Source organism: Haliaeetus albicilla, chromosome 26 (genome assembly GCF_947461875.1).
Source record: "Haliaeetus albicilla chromosome 26, bHalAlb1.1, whole genome shotgun sequence".
NCBI classification, from domain to species: domain Eukaryota; kingdom Metazoa; phylum Chordata; class Aves; order Accipitriformes; family Accipitridae; genus Haliaeetus; species Haliaeetus albicilla.
The window spans coordinates 14,771,761-14,783,968 of NC_091508.1; positions in this window are offsets into that span (position 1 = coordinate 14,771,761).

Genomic DNA, 12,208 nt, shown 5'->3' on the forward strand with positions numbered 1-12,208 from the left:
AACATAGATGGGAGAAATACATTTGCACAGAAATGTCTTAATTTGTAGTTGAAATATGTAATGTATTTGCTATCTCATATACTGACCTTTATTCATGCTGGAAAAGTGCATTTGGAGGGGAGATAAGGGAGGCTTGTGATGCTTAACAGTTTCTGTAGGAGGAAACTCTACAATGTTGGGTCACACCTGAGACAGCTTTGTCATCAGCATGGTTTATTCTTAATGAATGGAGTCTCATTGTGCCAGGGAAGTGGAAGTGTTGATTGTGGCTTTTAGTAAAAAATATAATACGGTTGTATACCTTCAAATTGAGGAGCAAAATGTAGAACATGAAGAAAGACAAACCTGACTATTATACTGCTAGAAGCAAGTGCAGAGAAAGGAGGACTGTCGTTCCTGCAGTAACCCCTGCTGCTGAAGAAACATATACAGATGCTGTTGAGGAATGTTTAAAGATGAAATTTCCTAACTGAACAATCATACTTCAAATAGTATTCTGGCTCCAGGCTCTTAGATGTTGCTTTTAAGATGCAATGGGAAACTGATGTCCTGACCTCTTGTGGTCACTATATATACAGTGCCAGATTTTCCAAGCATATGATTGTTTTCAACACACCATCTCTTTCCTAGATTTTTATTTGTTTTACTGAATAATGTTATCTCCAGTGCTCCCTTCACAACTTCATCAGGGCAGAAACTTACTCAGCGTTCCTAATTTTTTTGTAGAAGGTACAATGTGACATAGCTGGAGACCTCTACCCCCCAACAAATTCCAGAACGCACTGCAATATGGCCACAGACAATGAAATATTAGCATGTGGTCTGTTGTTCTGCATAGCTGTTTTCAAGCATTCCTTGGAAGTTGTACTGCCTTTTAGGGCACGTGAAATGATCCTTGAATGAAATTTGACAATCAAAGTTCAGAAGTAACAACAAGATCTTTTAGAATGAGAAGATGAAGGCTAACTGTAAGAATTTTTTTTTTTATCAGTGCCTTGAAATGTTTCAGGACATATTCAGCAAAGAAACCATCCTTGAGGAGCTGACATAAGTAGTAGGGTGAAGTATCATTTGCATGGGTGTTGGCAGTCTAAATTATACAAGATTCAAGTTTCCAATATATCTTATGGTTACTGTCTGTGTCTAGTGAGTTTTGCTGTAAAGAAATGATGGGTTTTGAGCCAACCATCTGGCATGACCACATGGGAAACCAGACTTTGATTCACACCTCTGCAGGCTAGAGTCAGATGCTGAGAACATTGAGGACCTGACTGCAGGGCTTAAAAACTGTCATTCTTTTCATTCCATCTTTGCCCAGTGTTGTCGGGGAACTATAGATACAAATACAGTCAAGTACGATGACCATTGAAATTTAAGAAGAAGCTGAAAACTTTGAGGAGATATAGCTTATATTGCTGGGTGGGGAGTAAAGACAGGCAGAGAGAAAAAAATCAAAACCCCAGTTTGATGTTAACAGGGTTGACCTACTGCTTTTTGGGTTGACCTCTGGTTCTTTTGTAAAGAAGTAGTCCCCAGTGTTAGGTATGGGGTTTTTGTTTCTGTAAAGCTGTAGGATTAACTTCTCTGTATGAAGATGTGAGCTAGAGGAAACTGAATGCTACTCATGTGGGTGATTATTTGGTAATGTTTTTTCTTGTAAAACCAAAAGCTTGGTGTTTACTATGACCATGATAAAGTGTAGACACAACCTGAGCTTCCTTCTTCCTCATCTGATAATGCCCCCTCTTTCATGATGATCAACATAATCTGTGATTCCTGTCTCATACTCCTTGCGCTCGCAAGTTCAGAGAGTGGATGGGATAATTCACAAGATGTCTGGTATTTGAGTAAAATACTTGTCTGGATGAGACCGCTGAATGACTTAGCTAATGCCGCTTGGATTAAGAGGATGTTGATAACTAAAAATCCAGTCCAGAAGTTTATGGGCTTCAAATAGGAGAAATGTGAGGCAGAGTGAAACTATCACTCTAGCTCCAACCAGTAAACGCATTTCCTGCTGTGTACCGAGCAAACCAAAACCCATGGCATTTCACTTCTGGAAGGGCAGCTAAGGGAGAGAATGATGGAGTTTTGTGGTCATAAAGGTCCATGTTGCTGCTGTCAGGTCATCACAGGATGAGGTGCAAATGCTGGAAATGAGGGAAGAAAAGACAATTTCATACCATAATGCATCATGCACAAACAGTAAACAGATACTTACCCTCTGAATGTTTTTGTCTGAGATGGGGTATAAAGCAAAAATAGTCTGCAAGACAGAAGCAGAAACCTGTCTCTCCTTTAACAATCTGCACTCAACCATGTTCAAAATAGCCACTTGGCAACAATTTTCTCAGAGGGAAAATGGTGCGTAGTGCAGAAAATAAGGGCATAACGGTAACAGAGGAAGCAGAGTTGAGCCAATATGTTGTTTTTGTTCAGTTCTGCTCCTGAAGTGAGTCCAGGTTGGTTTTGCCACAAGCCAGTCATGCTTTGGTAGTTGCTTTGAGAACTGAATGTTATAAAAATGGCAGAGTTGCAAGGTGGTGACTTGCCTGCAGTGCACGACAACAGTCAGAGAAGAAATTTAACCACCATCTCCTCCTTCCTTGCCAGAGTCTGGGCACTGGCGTTGTTCCTAGGGAAGAACTGCAGCTCCTCTCCAGGAGGCAAGTCTCCTCTGTGGCCTGATGAGTTCAAGGCCTGCTGCAATGTCCATGCTCTGCTGAGGAAGTGAGGAAGATTCCAAATCTTTTTTGTGCTTCCCCAAACAAGAATTGAAAGGAAAACAAAATGCCCACAGGGACAAGGAATTTTCCTACAAATTCTGTTTCCATGTCATATTTCAAGAAATCCGTGGCATATTTGGCTTCTAATATCAATGGAGTATTTCTTCTGGTTAGAAGCTGAAACAAGACACATGTACTGCTTGGTACTGATTAGAAACTCTCAGGAAGCAACTGAGGTAGAGACTGTCTCATGGTATGATTTTATTAACTGTGGATTCACTGCTGAAGGTGACAGAGGGTAGAGAGAGGAAACATGAAAGAAGACCCTTTTGGTTGCCAGGACATTATAGTGATTTGGCATCTTCATCATCACGTGACAAGATGCAGGAACAAACAAGATGAGTTTGGGGTTACAGTTCATTAATGCCCCTCACATGCCTGGTAAGTCCCCACCAGCTTCTGTAGTCCCTCACACAGTGAGGACTGACTCCTGACCAGGTCATCTGGGTGATATTTCAAGCAAGAATGGAATAATTTTGAGAATGGTTATCTCCTTTCCAATCTGTGGTCAGATAACATCCCTGTGGCAACCATTGCAATTGCCTATGTGGAAAAGTAATGTTCAGAAAGTAATTTAATGTAATGGATTGTTTAGCTTTCTTTTAATTAAATGTAGCAGCTGGAAACAAGAAGAAGACAGCTTTGTATCACCAACCAGTTCTCTAATTGCAGGCATCCTCCATAGACCCTACTTAGTGTACAGCACTTCCAGCCCAAGCTGAAAACCTGTTACTATTGCTTAAACACCCCAAACCATTATGATTGTTTCCACCTTTCACGAAGTATTGTGGTGTTTTGTGATTGTTTTGTTTTGCTATTTATCTCTCTCCCCAACAGTCAAACTGCTGATGAGAAATCCATGTCAAAGTAGCTCAACCAGCTCCAGAAATCGTCTCTCGGAGGAGTCCAGCAGGCACACTAGGGAGGATAGTGCTAAAGTTCCTTGGGAAACTGTCCTTTTCAAATGACTAAATGAAGAGCTCCAACTGTTTATTCCCACCAAACGATCCCAGCTTTTTGAAGATGACTGAATGCATTGATGGGCCTTTCAGCTGAGCCCCTTTCAAGTGAGAACAAAAGACTGTTTCTAGATTGTATCAGTACAATTGTGACTCAGATGGCCATTGCAGTTGTAATGTTATCAGGCACATTTCTGGGAGTAATAGCGACTTCAAAGCAAGACGGTTTAATGGCATCGTTTGCGCCGTAATTTTGAAATGGAAGGCTTTGGCAAATGTATCAGCTGGAAAAACTGGGGTTTTCGGTGTAAAGGGGTCAAAATTCCAGTGTGTTGCAAGGACAGAATAACCAGGATGTTAAAAGTGCTTATTTTCCCCATTGCATTTACAGTGAGTAGCCCAGAGTGACTAGCTCTGACGTAAGCATCCACATGGCAGATGTCTAAGGGCTGGTGACATAAATCCACCCTGTGCAAGCTAGCTTCCTCCACATTTGCCTAGCTTTACTGATTTCCTTTTCACCATTCACACTGCCTTCCTTCCTTTCCATTTCAGAAGGGTTTTGTGTGTACATGTAGAGCGAATAGCTTTTGTGAGATTTCCCTCGAAAAGCTTGGTACAAGGAGATCACTGGAGGAAATATGTATCCTTGTGGCTTGCCCCTAAAACTGGCTAATTGCCCAGTGCCCAAGGCCATGGGCAAGAAGCCCAGTAGGTCAGATTAGACCCAAGTATAAGTGTGCCTATGGCCATGGAGAACAGCTTGCACTCCTGTTCCTGTTTGGATCCCCATGAATTTACTGCTGGCTGTGCACAAGGCTAAAGACAGGTTTGGAAGCAACATCTGTACTTAATGGGAAGCTGGGCCAAGACACGGAGAGTTTGCCAAACAACCCTTTGGTGTGTAAATCTATACCTATTGGAAAGTGGAAAAAAGCAATGAGGGAAAGACAATGCTGACTTGCAGATTTTTAAAAAAGGCTTTTAAGGTCTCTGTTGGGGTAATTTGCAACTGCTAAATATACTCAAGGACAAATACAGCCAGATCATTTCCTTCCTCAGTCTCACTACAATGCTTTATATTTTTCCTCTTGAGAGGGGACAGCAATGCTGGCATCGGCAGGGGAAGACTGGGAGAAACAGTGGGTTTACTCTATTTGCTGTTAACTTCACCACGTGGCTCATCAAGGCTCTTTCCAGTTCTCTTGTCTTGATCCTCAGGGAAAAAGAATTGAGAGGGAGTGGGAGAAGATGTGGAAGAGGAAGAGCGAGGGCTTTCTGTGTGTGCAGAGGAGGATATTTTGACAGAATGGGTGATAGTGACTAAGGAAAGGGGGGAACAGGCAAGTAGTAAATGAGTTTGTGTTCCTGGCTGCTGAATAGCCCCAGGAGGTTCCCAGCAAGTCTGCCGCTTTTTTATTGGAGTTTTGTGCCGGAGTTATAAACCCTTTAAATGAGTCTAGATCATTAGGGAAGCTTGGCTGATCACTGATGAAAAAATATAACAATTAAAACAAAGGGCTGGAAGAGGGAAGCAGGGGGAGAGGGAGCTGGGGGTGAGCGATTTTAATACTTAATAACAAATACTAATAATGGTGCTGAGTTGGGGACTAATTAAAAGTTTCTAAAAAGAGAGAGGAAGAGAGTGGAATTAATCTGGAGTGTTTTGTCTGGCAGCTTCTGTGAGTGCCTGAATAAACCAGCCTGGCTAGGAGAATGGGGCAAAATGCTGGGAGTTGAGCAAAGCTCTGGAGATAGATGGATCAAAGGCATGGTGAAGCACGGCTCAGCAGACTGGTCTGGCTCCTCTCCACGGCTGTGCATTTTGATGTCTACCCATACTCTGGGACTACAAATGTTCATTCTCCCATGTGGAGTGAAGGGGCTGGGGAAGAGGAGCAGAGGAAGGAGTTTGAAGTGTGGAGAGAGCAAAATACTTCTCTGAAAATGGGACTATTTTGGGGGAAAGAGATCTGGATGCCAGTAGCGTAGATCTGAAAACTGTTCATGCAGTGACTCCTCCACCAATAGCCAGGGCAAGAGCTAAGGAAAAAAGATCCATGAAGGACTGACAAGTGGAAGCAACTCAGGGAGCCACTGCCACATAGTTTTCCAGAGGCTGGAAGAGCATTCAGAGGAAGAATCACTATATACTTGCCTTCTTCCTATGCTGCTTTTAGCTATTGGCTGATATCAGGACAGGAGAGTAGGTGAGATGGATTTCCATGGCTGTTCTTGTTACAACCTGTCCTATCAATGCTGTCTTCAAGTACACCTCTACCCCTACAGAGATAAAAGTTTCCAGGAGCAACAGTCTCACAGGTCTGCCTCCAGCTGTGTCCTGAGGGCTGCGACTGGTGAAAGCTGAAATAACCAAAGCAGCAATTATTGTGTTTCACTAACCTGTTCAGCAGCTGTATGAAGGACTGTTCAGGGTGGAACAAGCATTGGATAAGGTCATGTGTGTGCAATTTCAACTAAACTTTTGCCAGGTATCACCACTGCCGTCTTCCATGTTACATCCTTCCGAATAGAAAACCTGGCTGTGGGTAAATGCCAACTTCAGACACAACGCTCCTTCCAGCACCTAGCTCCTTTTACTTTCTCATTTGTGCAGGCAACTCTGCTTTAATTATGGTTGCTTTTTGCTGTTCTTTATCTTAATTGAGTCTGACTTGCTGACTATTTCAAGGGACATTATGTCTGGGAAATGCCTTCCTGACCTGAGTTCTGAATTGTGGAAGGAGAGATATGAAAGCCATCATTGCTGGATGTGCCAGGCAGCTCCATCCTTCAGGCAGCAGAAATGCAACACCATAGGGCCTGGATGTGCAGCGGGACTGGCGAAAAGCTCAGATAAAATGGGGCCATCCGCCTGGAATGGGCACAGAGCAAGAAAGACAAGGAGCTGGGTACCTGGTAGGTAGAACAGATTTCCCAGAAAATTCCTCTGTATTATCCTGTCTGGGATCTGTTTTTTTTTCTTTTTTTCCTCTTTCTTCCATAATGCAGAACCAGGTAAATTCAAACTTCTAATGCAAACACCAGCAGAGTCCCCGGAGTCCTTAGACAGGCACTCCGAAAAGCCCTCAGTAGTCACAGACAGCTTTGCCACAGCTCTCTGCTTTGCATTATTTTAGCCGCACACAAGAAGAGCTAAGGTGCTTACGGTGGGCCTGTGTGCGGTTTGGCTTGAGAACTCTATCTTGGCTCCTGATATAGCCCTGAAGCGTCCAGCAGCAAGCTTTGCTATTCTGCACCAGGGCTCTATCTGTCTGTAAATACTTCTATTTCAGCAGCCTCTCTCCAATGTGACAGATTTGCTATGAGGAACCTGGCAGCAAAGATTTTTTTCTGCCCCCCCTCTCTCTCTGACAAATGTATAAAATGTATTAACTTTTCATGTTCTAATTTATGATATAATAAACTCCTCTGTGCCCTGGCCTCTTTCAGGGATTGGAAGTGAAGTGTTCCACTTGCCTGCTTTGGTGAAGCCCTACCAAACTTGGTGAGAAGGGGGGGTTGGAGAGAGGGATGGGGCGAGGGCTAGAATTGGAAGGAGGAAAGGGGAAAGGGGACATCGGGGAAGCGAGGCTGCTGGGGCTGAATGGGGAAAGGTGAGGTAGAGAAAATGTCTATCATTAGGTTTCTCATTTCACCAGGCATCATGTGCTTCCCTGTGGGATTTACGCGGCTCTGCTCCTGGTGCTGGTGGAGCCTCTCCAAGTGACTGAGCAGTGTCCATGTTTAGACCTTTGAGGGAAAAATAACACAAATTGCAAGAAGGGAGTGGGTCTGGACACCCTCATTCAGGACAAAAGGATAGGAATGCAGGAGTAAGACATGGAAAAAAAGAAGGATTAATTTTCACTTGCAGTGAAGGATTTATTTGACAGGTTCACTTTAAAAAAGAAAAGAAAAACTCAGCAGAGACCAGAGGATCAGTGTCCATCCTGTATCAGTGTCTGGGCACACACTTGGCAACATTGCGTGCTCTTTGTGTAACTGCAACACAGAAACCAAAACTCCCAGACAGACCCCCTCATTCTGTAACCACAAGTCTGCTTTTCTTCCCAGCCTTTTCCTTCTGTTTTGCTTGTAACTCTATCTGAAGGGACCTTCTGACAAGGTAGGGACCTTACCTTTATTCATCAGACTGCCAAGAACTTAAAATACCCATTTGTACAGTTAATGAAATGGGCACTGCCGAGTTGGTTTGTTTGATTTTCTTTGCTCTGAATAAATGATTGTCCTGTATGTAATTTTTTTCCATGTAAGCAGATTTTGTTCTGGTATTTTATTATTACTACTGGGGAGAGAGGTTTATATTTTCATGGATTATATATATATATATATATACATCTATGATGTGCAGGTAGTTTTACACCACAGAAGGCTGCTGTATGGTGGACATCCAATGACTTCATAAGGCTGCTGAGAAATCACATAAAAAATTGAAAGAAAATGAAGCCTTCCCAGGAAACAAAGCAAACAGCAAACCAAAATGGGAGAAAAAAATTACTGAAGTGGGCTGACAATCAAAGCAAAGAATGATGGTCCAGAAGGGCCCAGTCCTCAGCTTGATCCATTTCTGGATCTGTTCAAATTAAAGGATTAGAATAACCCAAATCCCCAGATCAACCATTCTGAGTCTCAAATCTAAGTCTCAGACCTTTCTGAGTTCTTGAAACATATTATTGATCTTTGCTTATGTCAGTTCCCCATTCATTGAAATAGTTGTGGATCCTCAGCACCGAGTTGTGGGTTCAAAGCTGAGTGCACCTTTCCACCTACTAGCTTTTCTCCTCAAGGCAAACCATGAGGTGTATAAGCCAGTGCCTGGAATTACAGAAGAAGTTCTGTGTCAGCATCTCTATTAGCAATGAAATTCTTAAGCTTCTTGAAATCCCAGCTTGTGTTAGGCGCCTGTCCCATGCAAAACCCAAGCATGTTACTGTGGTGCAAAAACAGAGTGCAAATATCAGGACAATCAAAGCTGCAATTCTCATCTGCAAGGATGACCATAACCTTGCTTGCCCTCCTTCCCCAGAGGACATAGCATTTTCTAATGCTGCACAGGTACTTAAAAAAATACCCTGCTCTTTTATTTTGTTATACAAACAAACAACTTGTCATCACCAGACCTTCTGCGGAGAGGGGCCCATCCATCAATCCCCTGGGACAGGTTTGCTGTAGGATTAGCTCAGGTGAAGGACACAGAAGAGGTGTGCTGTGGGATGGATTTGCTGCAGGATTTGCTCAGGCAAGTGATATGGGTTCATATGTGTATGGTCCTATTGACAGATTTGCTATAGAATCTGCCTGAAGATGAAGCAAAGTGTCAGAATATTTCTTACAACAAGCTACACTGTTTGTACCCATGGCCTTAGGTAAAACAACCTTGTTGTAGGATTTTCTTGCATTGGACAATGGTGTATGTAAAACTATAAATAAAAACTTAAGGGCAATTAATGCTGTAGGATTTTTCCAGGAGAGAAAGTCTCACAGACCAACCCCAGTAAGTGTGTTATGCATTGCCCCAGCACGTGTTGTCAAACCAAGATGACTTGTTGCTTATGGAGTTTCTTGTGATCATCAAACCAGCTGAAAGTCTGGCTTGAGTAATTAAAATGCTAATTGGAAATTCACCGTTCATCAGAGGAAATAGCAATGAGTTTCTTTATTTTTTCTTTTTTTTTTTTTTTTCCTCCAGCATTTTCTCTCTAGTGGTGGCAGATGTTGGGGTTGTGAATTCATTGTCTGCCAGAGACACAGCAAAATCCTCTTTCCAAACTAGTTTTCTGTATTTTTGTTGATTGTCTGCTTAAATTAACCTTCTCTAATGAGATGAAGATACGCAGGGTATGCCTGTAATTTACGGGCTGTGAAATTAGTTAGTATGGATATAATACATCCTGGCGGGTGACAGGGATTAGAGAGCTGTGAGAGTACCCAGGTAGAGGAGAAGATGGCATGTGTCTTTAATGCATGGTTCCTAATGGTGTGGAGGATTATCCTATCTGGCTGTATGTGTACACACACACACTTAGAGGCTTTGCTCAGGACCATTAGAGACAATGGGCTGGAGCTTGCCCTCTCCTCTGAGGAGGCATTTACACCAGTAAAAAGTGAGTATAATGTGAATGTAAAGTGCTGCCACATCACCTAATTTATATCCAACCTTCACCATTATGAGCGGAGAAGCATCACAGATTTGGCTGCTGCATATGCCTCTGCGTGTGCTTAACACCCACACAGTGTAAATGCACTACAGGGCACCTCCATGCAGAGAATGAAGCTTACTTGCTACAAGCCACCTTCCAAATAAAAGCAAAACATCTTTGGGATGAAGGATTTGAGGAGACATCTTGGGTCCTCAAATAACAGCCCCTTTATGTCACCATTTGGAGTTACTGGGGGAACGAGTCTGCATTTCTCTGGCAAGAAGTGCTTTTTCAGGCAGGTTTCTCCTCCTGCGTGCTGAATTTGGCTGTGTGCATGCTGATCGCTGTCCTCTGCTGGAGAGAGGAGACTCATACGAGTTTCGCTGATGGCCATAAAGCTTTGCAGGCTTCTAAAAGGGCTATGGGCAAAAAGGTTTGTCTGAAATTTCTCAACTGACTAATAAAAGAGCACGTGGCTGAAATCCACAAGGAAAAGTGGATGAGTTGTAATGAAAGGGTTTAAGCTTCAGGTCTGGATAGATCCTCCTCTCCACGCCCCGCTCCCCCATGTCTCCGAGGCTCGCACTTCAAATATTTGGATCCAAACGTCAGACTTCAATTCTCTCACTTGATAAGAAGGTGATGCTTGAGTTCTCTCTCACTCAGGCACGGATCAATGTGCAAACAAACAAACAAAGCCTCCTCTTGAGACGCCACACTAAGACTTGCCCTAGCACAAAATGACACAGCCTGGTGGGGAGTGTGAAGTGTCCACATCGGTGTGCTTCCTTGCTTGGTTTGTAAAGTGGGGAAGGGAGATCAGATAATTGCATGGCTGCCAGCTTCCAATATTTTAGGGCTAATTTATGGTAATAGGTGTTTGAAACACTCTCAGCCCTCAAGACATTAGTACACACCTCCGCTTTCATAAAAAAAGAAAAAAACTTTGTTTTCATGCTGAGAAGATAATCTGGATATTGTGTGTCAGATTCAATTTGAAGGCCGTAACAGAAAGACAAATAAAAGCCTCCCTCCTTGCTACCACCAACAATTTTTTTCCTGTGTTTGGGATATTGTGATAATGGATTTGTGCCTGTAGGACCCACTGGGGGTTGAGAGCCCCTGAGTTTGTGTATATGCCAAACATGTTGCAGTTATAATGATGCGAGTCTCAAAGAAAATGAGGTATGCTAAAGTTCCTTCTAACAATATCCGTTGCTTTAATAGAAGATATTATCACTGTCTGTGAATCTTGTCACAGGCTTTGAATCAGATGTATTTACAGCCCTGTACTTTAAAAAGGTAGAAGGGCAGCACTATTAGTTTGGGGGGTTTTGTGGTTTTTTTTTAACATAGTTATTACAAGGAAAAAAATCCATTTACTTGGGTTCGAGTTCAGATGGGTTCTGGATCAAAAGGCCAAAGTTATATCCTGAAATTTGGGAAGATTCATATCATTCATATCTGTGTCTCTATTTATTAGCTCAAATGAAACACAACACACAGAAAGGTGAACAAACAAATGCACAAACAAAACTGAAGCCAGATCCCCGAGTCCACTGCTGAATTTGGAATGAGTGCAGATCTATGTACAAACTTCTAATCCACTTCCTCATTCCCCCTAATTGTCATTTTTGTTGGACGCGTATCTAACATATGCCAATTATTTTCTTTTTTATAAACACAGTCCTTGCCCAAAGGTAAACAAGACAGATGAAACAAAAGGCAAAGGATGGCTCTGCATTACAATTTCTCTGGCAGCAAAGGCAGCTTAAGAGGATCCTGCCCTTCTCCAGCCAATTGTTCCTTTTTTCCATGCTGCAAGATGCTCTTCTGGCAGATACATCAGTGCAACTCTGTGTAGGGGCTCAAGTGGATCGGGTTTAAAAGATTTATTCTTAAATGCGGTCCAGTGTCAGTGCAGCCCTCAGGCAGTTGCCTCCGTATATCTGGAGCAGTAAATTGAGTTGCAATGTGGGAAAGCGTAGCCAGGGTGCGAAACTATGCTAAATTGGTTTTGCCCCTGAGAAACGATGTTGTGGTAGTGTGTGCTGAGCTGGTACTCTGTCTGCACTCAGCCAGACCTGGCCACATCAGGGAGGTTCTGTGAGATGAGGGTTTTCAGCTGTTGAAAAGATGGGTGAGATAATGGGGGTGTGGGTGGTGTGAGAATAAAAACATTGCTGGAAGGGTGGGAGGGAGAACATTGAGATAGTGTTTTGAGATGGAAAGAGGTGGCTTTAGGAGGAGCCACAGGGATGATCAGTACCGACAGGTAAGCACGGAGCTGAGTTTAGGG